Below are 18,680 nucleotides of genomic sequence, written 5' to 3'. Positions count from 1 at the left end.
ACACAGAAATAATCTCCATAAATAGATAAAAAAGAATGCCAGGTGTAATAATAATTGCAAATATTTTTTTAATATATGAAGTTCACAAAATGCTTTGAGGTTTATCTGAATTTCTTCATAAAACAAGCAGATGAAATGGGTATTGTTATTACTCACATTTTATGTTTAAGGCTATTGAAACTTAGAAGGAATAACTACCTTTTCCAATATGAGGAATTTAGTACAGATGAGAATCTTTCAATCCAAAACCTGTATTTTTACCATATCCCAGTAGGGTTAAAGGTGACTTATCTATTTTTTTTTTTTTTTTAAACTTCAAAGTTAGAATCTTATGATCTGGAACATATGAATTTTAACTGAAGTCTGGGGCACTGGTTGGCTTCTGACCTTCAGAGGCACTGGGGCCACCGTCCCTTGGTGGAGGCTTCACCATTGTGCTGTTGCATCAAACTGAGTGCAGGGGCCAGGTGGGCTCCCCACAGCCCAACGTTCTGAGACTGTTTAAAGTAGCCATTATTGTTCTCTTTACCCATAGAATCAACACCAAGCCACCAAAATTGCCTTTGTGAAAATGTCCCTGAGCATTGTCAGCTGATTCTTTAGAGGAACATTTTGGTCATTTTTTTTTCCCATGGAATGACTTGTACAAAAGTTCTAGAGATTAAATTCTGTGAAATTAAAAAAAAATAAATAAGGAGCTTTAGTTTGCCAGAGTTGCTATCCCAAATACCAAAATCTAGTATTGCCTTTAATAACAGGAACTTACTGGCTTAGGGTTCTGAGGCTAGAAGAATTCCAAAACCAAGTTATTGGCAAGCCTTGCTTTCTCCCTGGAGACTAGCATTCTGGTACTGGCTGCAGACAATCCGAGGGGCCCCTTGGCTTGTATGTCTGCCTCTCACCACATGGCGATGCCTCTCCTCTCTTGCTTCTGGGACTTTGGGGTCCTCTTTATAAGGCCTCAGTAATATGAATTAAGCTGGACCACACCTTAGGTAAAAATAACATCTCCAAGAGGCTGTATGTACACTGGGCTTGTTCCCACAGGAATGTGGATTAAGATTAAAGCCATGTCTACTTTGGCATACATGGGAGATGAGAAGTGGCTGGTGGTGAGTCAGGCAGTTGTTGGGACAGTTTGCAGAGTGGTGAGGGAAGGCTTCTTTGAGAAGGTAAGGTTTGATCAAAGAAGTAGAGAGGTGGAAGGTAGCCAAACAGGTATCTGGGGGAGAACAGTTTACAAAGGGAGCAACTGGGCCAAGGTGAGTGCCTGGCAAGCTTGAGGAAGAACTGAGAGGCAGGCATGGACAGAGCAGAGGGACCAAAGGGGAAGCAGTGGGGCATGAGGTCGGAAGTCACAGGGCATGTCATGTGGGGCCTGGTGGACCAGAATTTCCTTCATATGTTCCTGGGCTTTTCCTCTGAGTGAGATGGATTTACAGGATGACTTTTAAACAGAGAGGTGACCTGGTATGACTTAGATTTTCAAAGACACTTCCCATTATGGCGCTGAGAAGTGGGAAGAGGGAGCAAGCAAGGCGGCCTGTTAAAAACTAATCCAGGTGTGATGGTGGCCGGGATCAGGTGACAGCAGTGGAGGTGGTAAGCAGAGGATGCCCATTATGGATATGTTCTGAGGGTCTAGTCAGTAAGATTCCCTGATGGATTAGATGTAGGTGTGAGCAAAATGAAGACATCAAGGACGGACCCAAGGTTCTGATCTGGGCTCCTTGAAGAGTGGCAGTGTCCTCAGCAGAGTCAGGAAAGGGAGCAGTGGAGCAACTTGAGCAGGAAATCAGGAGTCTCATTTTGATGTGTGGAGGTTGAAATGCATTAGATAAACAAGTGGATCTATTAAGTAGTAAGGTTGGATATGTAAGAGTGGAGTTCAGGAATCTGGGTTGGAGATTTGGGAGGCATCAGCCTATAGACAGTGGGAGCCCTGGGCCTGTGAGCCCCCAGGGACTTTGTGAGCCACTATTCTGGGCGTGAGGCCCCGGGGACTTTGTGAGCCACACTCCTGGGTGTGAGCCCCCAGAGGATGAGAGCAGGTATGGGCCATGGGAGGGCTGATCTAGAGGCTTGTTTGTCCTCTGAACCCTCTCTTGGCTGCCTTCTCTACACATCCACCCTGGTTAGCTCTGACTCACATGCCCATTGTCCTACAGCCGAAAAACAAAACGAGCTCTTCCCTAACGACCTCACTTAGAAAAAAACCCATGGTGGGACTCACTTGGCTGTGTCTAAGTCACAAGCCCCTTCCTGGACCAGTTGCTGGGACCAGAACAGTGGAGTGCCTCTATGAGCTGCATGCCTCCCCCCTCATGCCTGGAGGAAAGGAGAGGATTCCTGAGTAGGAGGAGGAGCTGTACAGCACAACAGACCCCACAAGTGATCCTGAATGAGGGTGTTCACTTCACTTATTAGACTGTGCCCAATAAAGAAAAGCCCCCCAGGCAGGCGTAGAAAATGAGCAATACCTTAGAAAAGAAATTAAATCCAAATACTAAGAAATCTCCCAAAGAGAAAGCAAATTCTAAGATAAAAGAAATCACGTTTGGAAATGGAAGCCAAGCAAAGGTCCTGATGCGCGTGGGGAGCAGGGGTGAACATCAGGTCAGACAATGAAATCTTGGTGTCAAGGTAAGCCTTCCAGAAGCAGCGCTTTGTCGAAACTAATGTGATCTCTGTGACATTTATGAAACAGAAGACAAGCCTGGCAGTCTCTAATAAAGCTAGGAAGTCTAAGAGCTGGCTAGATGGCAGATTAGATCAAATCCACAAATCCACAATGTGGGTGTATCAACCACTAACACAAATTTAACAAAGTGTTTGCAAAATGCTGGGATTATGGAACTTGTACAAAAAACATGTGTTCAGTTGTTGCTCATTAGATATAAACTAAATATTTGTGCCTGTGTCTGGCAGAGGGGATAGTGTATACATTCTGTTAATCCTTACTGCAAAAAATGTTTTCTTCTATTTTAAGTAGGGTTTGCTAAAATAAAATGTAATCTTTGCCTTCCATGCTGCTTGATATTTCACCCTATAAGTATCTGATATCATATTTTCTACATAGACAAATTAAACTTTAGATACTAAATTGAAAATTGTAGGCTGGGAGGACAGGGTGATACTACTTAAGCCTGCTTAAGACTTCTTTGATGAAAAAATAATACATTCTGAATTTCTATATGCTAGCATAGGGTTTTTTCCCTAAGCCATGTTCAAACGCATTACACTCTAGGAAGGTATCTGTAGTGATTTACCTTAAGATTCCACTTACATTTCTTGTTTAGTATACGCTAGCAATTATATGCCATTAACAAATTTGGCTCTACTCAAATATTAGAAATGTCTTAACCAAATTCACTTCCTCCCATTCAAATTCAAATTTAAAATGTTTAGAAAAGAAACATACAAATTAAATTACATCCCGGGGCTGATATTAAGGCCCATTAAAGCCTTTTAAAACTTAAAAACCTTTACTATTTTTGATTATGGGATATTGGAGGAAGGGTATAAGGAACTAGCTAAAGTACAGAAAAAGACAGAATTTCAACTCTCCCTGTGGGTCACTACTGAAAAGCAGTCTTTCTGATTTTATCATGTGAACAAGTCTCCTTTATTTTTCTGTTAGACTACTCAATGACAATTTTGTTCCAATAATTTCAGAAATATTAATATAAGGCCTCAAAGGTTGATCTGCTTTGGAAGAGGACCAACTGATCCCATCAGTAATGCTGCAAGCTGTGAAACCAAACCATCTTTTATTTTGTTTTCAGGAGGTTCTTCTCTAACATTGAATTTAGTGGTTTGGGTGAGTGTGTGTGTATGTTTAGATGGTATGAGCAAACGATACTATTTTTCATTCATATCCCTTTTGGTAATAGTCTTGGCCTCTGTTTATTCACCACATGACTTGAAAATTTTGAAAAAACCTCCAAGATTGATATAAATAAGTTATGTGTTAGTCATTGTGGCTGAAGCCTAAGCACTTCTGATATTGCACTGTTCCAAAGCACAATTTTGCTACCTTAAAACATATAAAGAGAAATGAAAGTTGAAATCCTTTACTTTTACTTTATGTCAATTTAACAAGCAGTTTTATATTAAATACATTTCAAAGCTTTTACGTTTCCATTTTAGGTGTCACATTGAACTTGAACAATGCCTAATTGAGTGTCCGAACTGCTGAGAGCCAACACTGGCAAGAGAGTTAATTGGCTGCTAGATAAAATAATGTCACCTTCTATTAATATTTATTTAAAATTTTATAGTTTACAAAGCACTTTCATATGTGTCACCATAATTAATACTCACAGTGCCTCTGTAATGTGAATAAAGCATAGTCAGAGAGTCAAAAAAAAAAGGGAGAGCAGGAGACTTGCACAAAGTTATCCAGTAATGTATTCAAGACTCAACTGTAAATCTTTTGATCCATTTCAAACCCATGGTGAGTTTTAGAAAAGTACTTTGTGTTGCAGTGGAAAGCCTGGCCTAGAATAAGTAGAAATTAAGACATAGAACCCAGGAAGAAAGCGATTTAAAAAGTCAAGGACAGAGTCTATATTAAACAGATGGGTAAAAAATAACGAGGGCCTAATTTAAGATAAAGAGAAAATTAGCTGAACCAAAGAAATGAAACAAAGGTAATAGATTTGGTGAATGAGAGCAGGCAAGGAATGAAGCTGATCCCAGCAGTTCTGGCCTGGGTAATGGAGAAGCTGAGATACAGCACCTATGATGACCAGTGACCTGAAACTCATAGGAAGATTTAGATTTGGGAAAGATTATATTTAAAGTGTCTACAGCACCATTCCAGACTCAGCCACTAGGACATTTGATTTATGAAAGGAGTGAGCCAAAATTACCTGAAGGAGAGAGACAGTCTCAGCTCTAAGTAAGTAACAGTCTAGGAATCATCAAGCTTACAGAATTCTATTTTGTGGGTTTTTTAAAATAAGTATGTATCAATGAGATAAGATGGTCATGGGCATTGCTTATTCATACCTCATTCCATTTGTCATATTTTATGACACCATCCTATTCCAATTTAAGCGGGTTAAATTGTGCCCTGCTTCAAACTGAGGAAGAATTTGGTGTCATCGACAGGGCCTCTGACTCTGATGGTGGTGGCGCCTTTGCTTGGTCCAGCCCCACGGGGACACTCTTCTGTGCTCAAGTTCCTCACAAGCACCCTGCTTCCATGGCAGCTTTTTAATCACGAGTGGCCTCTCATCTGCCATCATAACAGCCTTGCAGCATTGCTGCTGGTGCAGTTGGAGAAATGAAGGCTAAATTCAAAACTGCCGAGAGTGGGATCTGCTCCCCCCCGCCAAGGGCATGGCCAGGAACGTCTCCTTCTGGTGACATGGTTCCTCAGGGGCTCGTGTAGGCTAACGTCAGGTCCAGGCGGAGGTCCAGCCAGGTGTGCAGAAGCAGCCTTGGCAGGACTGCCTGCTCCCACTGTCCCAAGTCTCAGGATGCTGTCCATCTCCACCAGTTCCAACCTTACTCTCTCAGGAACTAAGAGTCCTTCTCTCTCTCTCACCTCCACATGCGCCCACCTTCTCTTGCTGCCTCTCTACATAAAGACATCTTTTACAATGGTTTTAGTAGACAGGCCAGTACCTCGAGGTTCTTTTTCTCTTTTAGATGCCTCATTAATATTGAACAGTGCATGCCTTTGGCTTCTATTTGCTGGGGACTTGTGTGGCCATAAATTTTAATCATTCACAAAAATTCCATATTGGTTGTCAGCAACTATCAGGGAATTAGTCTCTGTTATGAATTATACAGGAGAAAAATAGATCTAGCGTGGGCTCACATTGTTCTAGGGGGGAAAAAAAACATTGAATATATAATCCTTTCATGGTTATTTATGATTTTAAAGGGAATTTAAATTCTTTTTGTTAATTGGATGCCCTAATGTGATGAAGGAAGACCAATGAAATCGGGAATGCTGGCTAACCTTCCTTTCTAAACTACCAAAGGCAGTACTCATGTGTAAACGTGTTTAGGTGGCTGCATTCATTTACATTCCCGAGCTTCTAAGAAGAGAAGTTCACTTCTCTTGGTCAGGGTATGTCAACGTTGAGCTCTGAGCTCTGCTTGCACGCTCCCAGGGAGCAAGTTGGCCTGGAGATAGAATGCCTGAGTAGCCAGTTGAATTCTCTACCCCCAAACAATATATGCACCTGGAACTGCAGAATCCGGTCTTATTTGGAATAAGGGCCTTTGCAGATGTAATTAAGGCAAATCCTTCAGGGGATCATTCTAGATTGGGATGGATCCTCCATTCAATGATGAGCATCCTTCTAAGCAGACACAAAGACATGCAAATGTGTAGGTCACGTAAAAAGGGAGACGACAACTGGGGAGATGCAGCGCAAGTCAAGGACTGCCAAGGACTGCCGGCAGCCTCGAACCTGGGACCCATTCTCCCTCCGAGCCTCAGAAGGAAATGGCCTTGCCGCCACCTTGGTTTCAGATGTCTGACTCTAGAGCTGGTAGAGAATAAGCTGGAGTGATTCTAATCACCAATTTTCCGATCATTTGTTACAACGGGCCTAAGAACTTCTTACCCCTTGTGATTCTGCTTCCGTTTATTTGTTAAGAAAAAAGAAACTGGTACCTTTCTTCACAGAAAGGCTTTATTAATTTTTTGTAAATAATAACTGAAACCACTTACACCTAAGTAGAGAAACAGAAAGGGAGCTTGTATTAGATTTGTTGCAATGTTAAAGAATAGTTACTTTATTCCATTAATGTTAAAAAAAAAGTTGTAGAATAAGTGATGTTTTGAAGTACTTGTTATGCTTGCTCAAATTGGGAAATTTAGAGAAGAGAAAATTAAGTAGAGAGGAGAAAGGAAAAAAGGATGCCAGAGAAATTGCTCTTTCCCTTTCTAACCCGTATTTAATCTCTGCAAAAATACACATTTGTAGGTACCCACACCAAAATTCCTTCTGATAACGCTTAAGCAATAATGTTCTGCTAATATTTTAAACCAAAAAAAAAATCTCTCAATTACTCAAATCGTGTATTACACTTTGATATGGAATGGAACAAAACACAACTGATTATCAAAAAATACAAGTTCAATAGAATTTTCTAGCTTATGTAATTATATGTATTCCTATAAAGAGACATAGATAAGTATATAAAAGATGTCTACAGATGTATAAATGGATGACAGGATTTTAGGGATATAAATGAATCTGGAGCTTGTACAGATTTACTCTGTACTCAGCCCTTTCCTCGCCCGTACCCCACCTTCTCTCAGACTGAATGTTCCTGGCCCGCGTGGTGCCTCGCTAAGCGTGAAGGCTTTTTGCTTCAGCAGGACTGTGGTCATCAGATAGCGCCTCCTCCTATGAACCCACACCCACCTTCTCTAGCTCTGCCCTGTCCTGCTGGGCTCTTCCTGCTCAGGCAACCCTGAACAACCCTCCCCCTCTCTGCGTAAAACTACCAGATATGAAGGCAGGAGTCACTGTCCTCTGGGCTACAGATTCACCTGTTTTGTAGGCAACAGAACTTAGCGGCTCGTTTCCTCTGTAGAACACCCTGGCGAGTTTGTTTAGCTCTCTAAGAATCTTCTACCTGGTGAAGAGAGGAATGAAGCTCCCCTCCATCCTGAAGGCCACCCTTCCTTGTTGTCCCCCATGTGTATTGTCACTCAGGCCTTTGCACTCATGAACCACAGCTCTAAGGCTGTTGTCGATAGGCTTTGAATTCATTTGGTTTTGTCAATATTTGGTTCATTCCACACTGTGATTGTTAAGCCTCAAGTCAGGGCCTTTATGGATAACCAGAGATGGCATGAAGAAAACTTCAACACGAGAGTTAGGCCAACTCACATTTATTACGGCTGAAGAGGTAAGGAGCCAAGGTCGGTCCAAAGTGATTCAGACCCGGCTCCCTGTGCTGCGGTTTCACTCCTGCTTAAATATGCACGTGGAGGAACACACATAACTGGGTATATAATTGTATGATTAGTATGTTTAGGAAATCACACTTGCACATACATTGCATGATCAAGAAAGGGGCGAATAACTCCACCCCTGGGTGGGAATTTTACTATGTTAATTAAGCAAGGTGAAGTGAGGACAGCAAGAGGCTGCTTCTGCGCAGGTCCAGCCAACCAGTGGAAGCTGGTTTTCATACTTCATTGCTTCAACAGGATGGTCTTGATCATAAAAACAGAATTTGGCACCAAGAGAGGGTTACATCTCAGAGCCTTCTAATTTATATATAATTCTTTCCTTTGTATCCTAGCAACAGGTTGAGAAACAAGTTACTTTCAGGTATTTGGTCATCCTACATCCATCATTATCATCTATCCATGCAGGGTCCCTACTTTTGTTTTATTTTGATTTATCTTAGTTTTTGTTGTTTTTGTTTACTATCAATCAATTCTGACATCATTCTATGATGTTAAATCATAGAATTTTTCTCAGTTTAACTAATGATTGCAGGGCCATGCTCCCAAATTCCAGTACAGTTTATGCTGACACCAATAGTGCATGAAGAGTCCTGTTCACCATATCCTTGCCAGTAATTGAAATGTTACAGATGCAATAAGGAAATGTTTTTCTTCCATTACTACTGAGGTAGAGCATCTCTTCATGTACTCACTGGACATTTGGGTTTCACATCTCTGACTTTCCTTTGCCAATTTTGCCATCAGGCCTCTTGCTATTTCTTCTTGCATTGCTGTAGTTTCTTTAATGTTAATATGAATCTCTTCTTAGTTAGAAATGCTGTGAGCATCTTTTCCAAGACTGCCTTTTAACTTTGTCTTTGATTTTCTTTTCTGGGATTTTGGTTAAGAATTCTCTGAGGTCATGAAGATACATCTGACATTTTCTTCTGTATTCCTTCTGTGTTTGTATTTTCATGTCCATATTTAGGTCTTCCATCTATATGGATTGTTATTTTTGTATATGGTATGAGGTAAGGATTCAATTTCTTCTTTCTTTAGTAAGACAGTTGTGGTAGTTAAGTTCCTGTGTCACTTGACTGGATTATGGTGTTTGGTCAAGCAAGTACTGACTTGATTGTTTCTGTGAGGCTATTTAGTCCAGTTAAGTCATAGATAAGTTGATTGCATCTATGTCTGATTGTATCTACAATCAACTGAAGAGACTGCCTTCAATGAGGGAAGTCTCATCCAGTTAGCTGAAGGCTTTAAAAGGAGAATCGATTCTTTCAGGAGTCAGAAGGAAGAATTTCAATCTCTACTTCACCAGCCAGCTTCTCCTGGGCCATTCATCCAAAACTTTCATCAGAGTTTGTGGCTTGCCGACTACCATACAGAATTTGGACTTACTTATTCCCACAGTCAGATGAGCCAATTACTATAATTAATCTCATAATATATATATTATATATTGTTTTAGTTTCCTCCTTGCTAACCAAATACCATGCAATGAGTTGGCTTAAACAATGAGAACTTACTGGCTTATGGTTTTGATGCTAAGAGAAGTCCAAAATCAAGGCATCATCAAGATTATGCTTTTTCCCAAAAAACTGGAGATCTGGGTCTGGCTGCTGGTGACTGTTGGCCTTTGTCACATGGCAGGGCACATGGTGGCCTCTCCTGGCTTCTCCTATCTCTTCCAGGTTCCATTGACTTTCAACTTCTGACTTATCTCTCCATCTTTCTCTCTGTGACCTTTTCTCTAAAGCATTCAGTAATAGGATTAAGATCCATCCCCACTCAGATGGGCCACATCTTAACCAGAGTAGCCTCATCAAAAGGACCCATTTACAAGATTCCACAATAACAGGAATGGACCAGGCCTAAGAACATGTTGTTTTCTGGGGCATAGAGCTCCAAACCACTATTTATATACATACATGTTCCATCAGTCATGTTTCTCTGGAGAACCTTGACTAAAACAGATTTGGTGGTACTGGAAAGTGAGGTGCTACTATTTCAAATACCTAAAATATGGAAACAGCTTTAGAATTGGATAATGTGTATAAGCTTGAAGAATTGTGAGGTGCTGGATAGAAAAAGCTTAGATTGCTTTGAATGGACCGTTGGTAGAAATATGGACGCTAAAGGAACTTCCAATGAGGACTTAGAGAGAAATAATGAATTTGTTATTGGAAACTGGAGGAAAGATGATCCTTGTTTTAAAGAGATGTCTGATGGAAGGCAGAACTCAAAAGTAATGAACTTAGATATTTTGCTGAGAAGATTTCTAAGCTAAGTGTGGAAACAACCTGGTTTCTCCTTGCAGCTTACAGTGAGATGAGAGAGGAAAGGGATACATTGAGAAATGAACCCTTAAGCACAAAGAAATGAGAAATGTGATGGTCTAGAAAGTTCTTAGCCTATCTTGATAGTGTGCTCAGGGACTAGCACCAGCAGCTGTTTTATTGGGGAACTCCCTGAGCTTCCAGAAAGTGAGTTCCTAGAGAATAGCGCTCCATGTGAGGGTTTAACTGAACAAGGAGTCAGTCGTTTCAGTGGAAGTCAAGAGTGGAAATGCAGTTATGCAGGAAGGATCTGTGGAAAGTTCTGTCGTCAAAGGACAAATTGAAGAAAGAACCATGAAAGCTCAGGTCTAGAAGACAAAGCTCTTGGACCAAGACAGCAGTCCCCCACATGTGTGGAAAGGGCAATTTCACCCTTGCATTTGGAGGGAGCAAGGCCTTCTGCCCTGTACTGGAGAGAGTGCTATCACCCCAATGCTCGGATATGGTGGGTCCTGTTTCCTGGCACTTGGGCAGAGACTGTCCACCATCCTGGTGCTTGGAGGGAGTGGAGCCATCACCCCATTGTTTGTAGGCAGTATGGCTGCTGCACAGTGCTTGGAAGGGTTAGGGCTTCAGACCTAGAGGAGAAAACATGGATCCGTAAATAACTCTCAGAGCTTGAAATCTAGGAGTTTGCCCTGCTGGGTTTCAATATTGTATGGGTCCCCATGACCTGTTTCTTTCCAATTTCTCCCTTCTGGAATGGGAATGTCTATCCTATGCAAGTACAGCCATTCATATTGGAAGCTGTTAACATGTTTTCTAGGTTTCATAGGTCCACAGACATAGGTGAATTGTGACCCAGGACGGACCATACCAAGAATCCATTCAAATGAGACTTTCTGCTTAGCATTTATACTGAAATGATGTAAGGCTTTTGGGATGTTGTGATGAAATGAATGTATTTTGCATAAAGGAGAAAACCATCTTTTTGGGGTCCAGAGGGTGGATTGTTGTAGGTTGAATTATGTACCCCCCCATACATAATAAGCATGTTCCTAATCATAATTCATTCCTCTGGGAGTGAACCTACTGTAAATGGTACTTTTGAATATACTGTTATTAGTTAAGAAATTGAGACTCAGTTAAGTGAAGAGATTTGTGCAGGGACTCACAGCTGGTTTGCAAGAGTAAAGAGCAGGTCCACATAGTTATTTTTACATAAACTTATGTGCATTTTGTGTAGATGGAATATAGAGTGGCAAAGTTTTTACTGATTTATTTTTAGACATTTAACAATGTTGCTCCTTCATTATACCTCTAATTCAAAGTTCTGATATTTGTCAAAGTAATTTATTGATATATTGTTTTATCTAAATATTCTAACTACCTTTTTATACCTTTGTCTTTACTATGATGTATTGTAGCATTTTACTCTAAAAATCCATAGTTAGAATCACTTATGATTTATAACCCAGCTTCTAAAGAGTGATCACCATTTGTAGGTGATCAAGGTCATGGAAAATACTTCATAAATAAATAATCAGCCATCACTAACAATCCTTGTAAAGAAGCTAATTGGAAAAAGATGCTGCTAAGTTTTAAAATTAATGCCAGTGATTTCATGAATCTTATTTATCACTATCATTTAGCCCAGCTGTCATTATTTTTCATTGACATCGCATGATTTTGCTTCAGTCAAAAGTCAATATAAACAAAAATAAAGTAATTACACCCCATCTAGATGAGTCTCTTCTCTACCTGGATAAGTAAAACTTGAGCTGTGGTTCATTAGCTTGATGTGATGATTCAGATGACTTTTCTTTCAATATTGGAGATACAGGTGAGCTTGGGTTAATCAGAAAAGCTATTCTGTTTTATTCCAAAGCCTTCTGTGTAAATATTTTTGCCCTCAAATGGGGGAAAATAACCTGTCCATAGAGACATTTCCGTTAGTCCATGGCCACTGTAATTGTTTAAATAGAAGAATTCTGAAGAATTTGAAGGTGTTCATCATTTTTAAATGGTAAAGAAACCGTCCTTAAGCTTTAATGTAATGAATGTGACTATGAAACATCTTCCGTGAAAAGTCTAAAAGAAACATCACATTTAGCTGAAGCCTAGAATCACCTCAGGACATCATCCAGTTCTTTTTACCATATCCCACTTCAGGCTTCCCCAGTGTCAATAAAATAAAATAGGGGATCTTTTTTTTTTTTTTCCTAGAAAGGGCTTTAGAAGTAGATGCTGTCATATTTCACAGAGGTCATTTTTCATGTGTTTTACATTCCAAAATTCCAAGAAGTTTGTTTCTTCTCTTTTTAATGTCTAAGTTGTATCTTTTCTACTGAGGAAAACAACAGTTCCTGTCTCTCATTATTATAATTCTCCTTTATGCCTTAAGGGTGGTGTTTTTTATTTTCTGCCTAAAATGTTTTGTTTTTTTCTTCCATAGATTTAATTGGTAATTTTAAATAACTTCAGAGAAAAGAGTTCTTTTTCTTACCCTTCTACTTGTGATGTCATATTTATCGCTCTACAGCTCTTCACACTATCTGGTAGTCCCGAACAGATATTCTACCTACTAAGGACCTTGTTTAAAAGTCATTGTAAAAGAGTAAGCAACTTGCTACCCCAAAATCAATACAAAGTTGCACTATTTTTTCTTCAACTGTGCAAGTCTGTCGGCTGGTCTAATGCTTATGCACTCCCTGCTTCAGACCCCTCTGCTGGGAACCCTCTTTTCCATGTATGTTGCTTTCACATATGCCTGGGGTACTTGTGTGTGTGTGTATGTGTGTGTTTGCCATGCATTCTTGTATTTCCAAGTAGTCTTTTTGTGTTTCTTGAGTTCTCATGCAGGTAACAGCTTTGAATTCTTCTTCAGTTCAGTTCTGCTCAACATATATTTACCAAACTTGTGAAAATACACAACCCCATGTTAGAGATAAAATTCCAATCCTACAAACTGGCTGAGGTTGAAGCATTTATATGAGGAAAGAACAGAGACATTTACTCTTTTGGTAGGTTCTGAGTAGCACAGCAATCTTAAAATTATACTTTCAAACTATTTTTCCCTCGCTTCTATCTTCCCCTTTCTTTCTGCTGGAGAAAAGCAAGATAGCACTAACCCTGTATAGAGAAGAAAATCCAGTACGCATGATAATTCTCCTTTGTTCACAGTCTAAAATGAGTAATAGCAACATGGATTGATGGGTGGGTGGGGTGCACAGAGGCAGTGGCACAAGCAGAGCTGGCTTTGTTTTAAGCAGTGCATCCATTTTCTACACTGTGTGAAACAAACTGTTGCAGGTTGGATTTTCCAGGAAGCGGACGGCATAGAGTTCAGTGTGTGCAGGATGTGCCTTTACAATCGACACCCATGGGAGGAAAGGATGATGGACAGGGTCGAGAGAGACTTGCTGCAAAGCAGGCCAGTAGCCTCAGCCAGTCCCTCAGGGTTCAGAACGGTCCTGCGGAGTTGTCCTGAGTTGGGAATCGGGGGCATAGGCGTGGCGTTCCTGACCTTTACACCCATCCTCATTCGGTCACTGGATGGAGACCACCCCAGCAAGGGTCTTTCCTTGGATGCGGTGGTTCTCTGCAACTGGGCAGTCTCTGAGTTGACTGATTACTGGAGGGTTCCAGCTGATATCACTCCCAGCATCTGGGACAAGAAGAACTTTCTTAAAAAGGAATCTGGACAATACATCTCCCTGTATGTAACCTAGTATATCTTCAACCACGTACACGGCTGCTGAATAGCTAGGGATGTGCATCCAACAACATTTTCCCTGAAAATACCTTTTCATTAATTTCCCCCCACTATGTATAATGTCATTAGTCTGATATTTCAAATAAGATATGAGAAAATATCACGGTGTATGATAGCAGTATAATTAATCGAAGCCTTTTTTCATCAAAACAATGCTTAACCCAAAGAATCTCTTTAGTTCCATGGTTGCTATTATTTATTTCTTTAGATAATATTGGTGTATCCACTCTTTGTGAGATGAAGTAGAAATAGGATGGTTACTGCTAGCAAGTGGTTGAAGGTCAGCAGGGGGATCTGCAGGTGAAGAACTATAATGCATTGCAAGACATAGGATGTGTCTTAAGGAAGGAGGAACATGGGATCAGAACCAGAATCATGCCCCTGGCCGTGGGCTAATGGTCAGTAGAATGATGAGAAAAACACGAATTTTAACACAACCCCATCAAAGAAATATACATGGGATGTTTCAGAACACGGGAAGATTGGTATCTGGCCAATTCTGGTGCGAAGGGAAGTCTGAAGTCAAGAAAGGGGGTTTTTAAGAGCATCCCAAAGGGGTCTGGAACCTGACTGGATCTCCAAAAGTAGGTAACAACTAAGGTGGATTTTGACATTTTAAGATGATGGGGCTGAGAGTGGGAGGCAGAGTGAGGACAGACATGGGGACAGAGTGCAGGCCCTCACATTCAATAGTTATTACAACTGAGACAAAAGATGCTCATTACTCAGCACACGGTATGGAATGCACAGATGCTGGCATCAGACTGGTAGAGTAGATGACTCCTGCTAGACCCTAAAGGCAATGATGTAATGGAAGCAGAGGGACACGGTCACAACAGCACTTTATGAAAATTAATCATGTCAAGGTATATGAGATGGATGGCAGTGCAGCAAGGTAAAAATTAGGGAGACCATTTGGATTGGAAACATGCATCTGGAAAAGGTATAACAGAAGGTGATGGCAGTGTGATTGGAAAAGAAGAGCCAGATACAGAGAAATTGAGAGGAAGAGTAGACGAGGCATGGTGACCCAGTGAATGTGGCTGGCAATAAAGAAAAAGTGGAACGGGGCGAACTGGTATTACTCACAGCTGCTTGCAGCTGGGAGACTTTGCTCTCACCAACAGGAGTTGAGACGACAATGAAGCTCGGGCTATGGGGCAGCATGACACTTTTGGTTTGGGATTTTAGATGCTTCTGGGACATCCTGGTGAAAATACTAGCAGAAAAGTGAAGGAAACATTCTGAAGCTTCTTAAGGTGTTTCTGGAGGAAATTTTAGATTAGGAAATCAATGGCAATCAGCTGACAGCTAGAGCCAGGAGGCCATTGAGTTCATCAGGGAAATAGCAAAAGGAAGCAAGGGCAGGGATAATGTTTCAATTAGTATATGATTAGTAAGAGGCACACATTTTCCATCTGAATGTAGCTACTTAGTTAAGGTTTTCAATCTTTCTAATAATTTGTTGAATGCATTTACAGGACACCTTCCCTCAATATCCCTTTGCCGTGGGATTTATGAACTCTTTCTGAGCTCTTGCAAAAAAACTATAACACTTGTCTCTGTTGTAGACAGTTAAAATAAATAGCCATAAGCAAGTGGAGATGAAGTCAAAATTTCTTAACTTGAGAATATTTACTGGTTCATTTATTTAACAAAGAAATAATTTTGAATCATGTTTATCTTATAAATGTTGTGTATTTTGGTTCTATTGATTGAGAAAAATTAACAGCTCATTGACCATATTTGAATCTTTGTTGAGTAAAATAAAGACAAGAATTCTATGTAGAAAAAATAACATACAATAAGAAATAACACCAGACAATGAAACAGTCCCAACTCCATTGCTAGAGATAGAATAAAATCTGAAGTATTTTCAAAGAGCTATTGTACAGTTAACAACAAGACGTTATTCCACTAGTTGAGAGAAACAAAAAGATCAACTCAATACAACTCCAGTCCTCTTCACTCGCTCTGCTTAAGAAAATAGACATGGGCAGAGAGCACTATGAGACGTCACCTAAGGCATACTGGGATATATTCTATCAGGGAGTTTTGAGCCACGGACCTTTGGAGTGGATGGAGGAAAAGCTTGATTGTATTGTGTGTACAGAGTAGAGAACTGCGTCAAACTGGGGCCCGTAATCTTCAATTCTAGAAATCAAAAGCACTTTTCAAAAGCACTTTGCCAAGTTGAAGAACTGGACAAGTCTTATGGGTGGGAGGCCACTAGGTGACTTGCTTGGCTCACAAGTCACATGTGCTCATCAAGCTCATTGCTTGAGAGTCCCAGCCTATATTTGAAAAGACAGTGCTGAACTCTAAGCCTAAGCAGGTCCCAGGCATGCCACATGAGTTCAGGTGCCTAGGAGGGGAGTATAGACTCTCGGAGACTACCCATGGGATTTTTTTTTCTCCTCTTCTCCCTCCCCCCCATTGTCTGCTCTTTGTGTCCATTCACTGTGTGTTCTTTTGTGTCTGCTTGTATTCTCATTCCATGGCTCCAGGAACTGATCCTGGGACCTTCCAGAGTGGGAGAGAGGTGATCATTATCTTGTGCCAGCTCTCTGCTCTGCTACATCTCTTACTGTTTCTTCTCTGTGCCTCCTTCTATGTCATCTTGCTGCACCAGCTCTCTGTGTTGGCCAGCACTCCTGCGCAGGGCTACACTCCTGTGTCGGGGGTGGGGGCACTCCCATATGGACTGGCATCCTGCATGGGCCAGCTCGCTGTGAGGGCCAACTTGTCTTCACCGGAGGCCCCAGGCATCGAATCCCGGGCCTCCCACATGGTAGATGGGCACCCAACTGCTTGAGCCACTTCCGTTTCCCCACCCATGGGATTTGCATTCCTGTAATGGACAGGGTGAGAGAATGCAATGTTTGGAAACTCCATGAAGCAGGGGAACCTCTTATGTTTTTTGTTTTTTTATGTTTTTTAATGTAGCGTTCCTTGTGATCTATTAACTTTAATTTAAAAAATTAAATATCAAAAAAGAAAAAAAAGACAAAGAAAACTTGAGAGAAATGACCTTGCTAGAGAGAATGGAGAGAAGGAGGCAGGTGAATACAAAAGGGACTGTGGAAATGAAAACATCTGTTGCCATTTCTTAGAAAAATTGGCTTTAGGGAAGGCCTCTTGAGCATCTGAGACCAAGAACAGTTGTCCTGAGGGTTGTATGGAGACTCTGTCATGGGGTTAGACTAAAACTGGGAATGAGATGATAAAATGTGGAATTGATGATCTTACATATGGCAAGAAAATAAAGCCTCAGTACTTCACAACATAGATGTAATGTTTTCAGTTTTCCTGGTGGACTATAGGGCTTGGGACAAAAAGGGATGAAGGAGAGAAGATAGAATGATGGTAGTCAAGCACTTTCCAGGAATTACCTGAGCTCTGGGTTGGGCATGTGGTATAATGCTCTCCTCCAACACTCTCATGGACTGCATTTCATTGTCACCATTTACATGTGAAGGAATAGAATTAGAGAGTAGAAGAAACTGCATCAAGATAACACTGCTAATTACCCGGTATTGACTGAAACCAAGCTTCTTTTTCAATGTCATACTGCTTCTCTCTCGTGGAAAAAATTTTTTTTGCCCTCTACCATGACATCTTTATTTCCTTATGAAGAGGAATATACAATTAATCGATGTTGGATGTGGAAATATATTAGCGTGATTTAACTTTCTTGCTAGGTTTTAGAAAGTTAATAGTCTACATTGGCATTTGGCATCATTTGATGGCTTTCAACTGCTTCAGAGAAAGGATTCCCACTATTCTGCAGAATAAAATATACAAACCACATGATAAGTGGGATTTTGCAGATATGTGCATACTTTTTGTAGAAAGGTTATATTAAACCTGTTGCATATAACATTTGGAATGTTTGCTCCTGTACTATTACAAACTTTCACTGTCAACAAGATTCAGAAAATTTACCTTCTGCATTAGTCAGCCAAAAGGGTGCTGATGCAAAATACCAGAAATCAGTTGGTTTTTATAAAGCGTATTTATTTGGGGCCATAAAGCATAAGTAACTTCCCTCACCAAAGTCTTTTTTCACATGTTGGAGCAAGATGGCTGCCAATGGCTGCCAGGGTTCAGGTTTCCTGGGTTCTTCTTGCTCCTCTCCAGGCTCAGGGTTTCTCTCTTCCTGGGGCTTGCTTCTCTTTCCTCTGTGTGCTTACTTCCTGGGGCTCCAGCTTAAGACTTCAGCATCAAATTCCAGCATCAAAACTCCAACATCAAAAACACTCCAACTCTGTCCTTTGCCATGCCTTTAATCTGTGAGCCCCCACCCACCAAGGGGTGAGGACTCAACACCCTACTGAGGTGGCCCAATCAAAGCTCTGATCATAATTTAATCATGCCCAAGTACAGACCAGTTTACAAACATAATCCAATATCCAATTTTTGGAATTCTTAACTATGTCAAACTGCTACACCTTCATTTAGATGACATAATGAACCAGGTAAAATAATCAGTATGTCAAAGGGATCATTTGGCTTTATCAGTTGACACCTGCTTCCTACTTGGGAGGTCCCAGGTTCAGTTCCCAGTGCCTCCTAAAAACAAAAGCGAAATGAGCAATAAGCAAACAAACAAACAAAAAACAACTTGGAAAGCCAGTGTGGCTTAGTGGTTGAGCATTGACTTCCCACATACAAGGTCCTGGGTTCAATC

General features: G+C 40.8%; 1 protein-coding gene across 2 annotated transcripts in view; it reads left to right on the top strand.

The window, feature by feature from the left end:
* The window catches only part of DSCAM (DS cell adhesion molecule), a 791,503-nt gene that overhangs the window by 519,572 nt on the left and 253,251 nt on the right, over positions 1-18,680 (top strand). The gene's annotated exons all lie outside the window — the stretch shown is intronic.

This window comes from Dasypus novemcinctus, chromosome 4 (assembly GCF_030445035.2).
Source record: "Dasypus novemcinctus isolate mDasNov1 chromosome 4, mDasNov1.1.hap2, whole genome shotgun sequence".
Lineage (NCBI taxonomy): Eukaryota > Metazoa > Chordata > Mammalia > Cingulata > Dasypodidae > Dasypus > Dasypus novemcinctus.
Note: the sequence above shows the minus strand (reverse complement) of the source record. Positions and strands in the feature narration are given on the sequence as shown.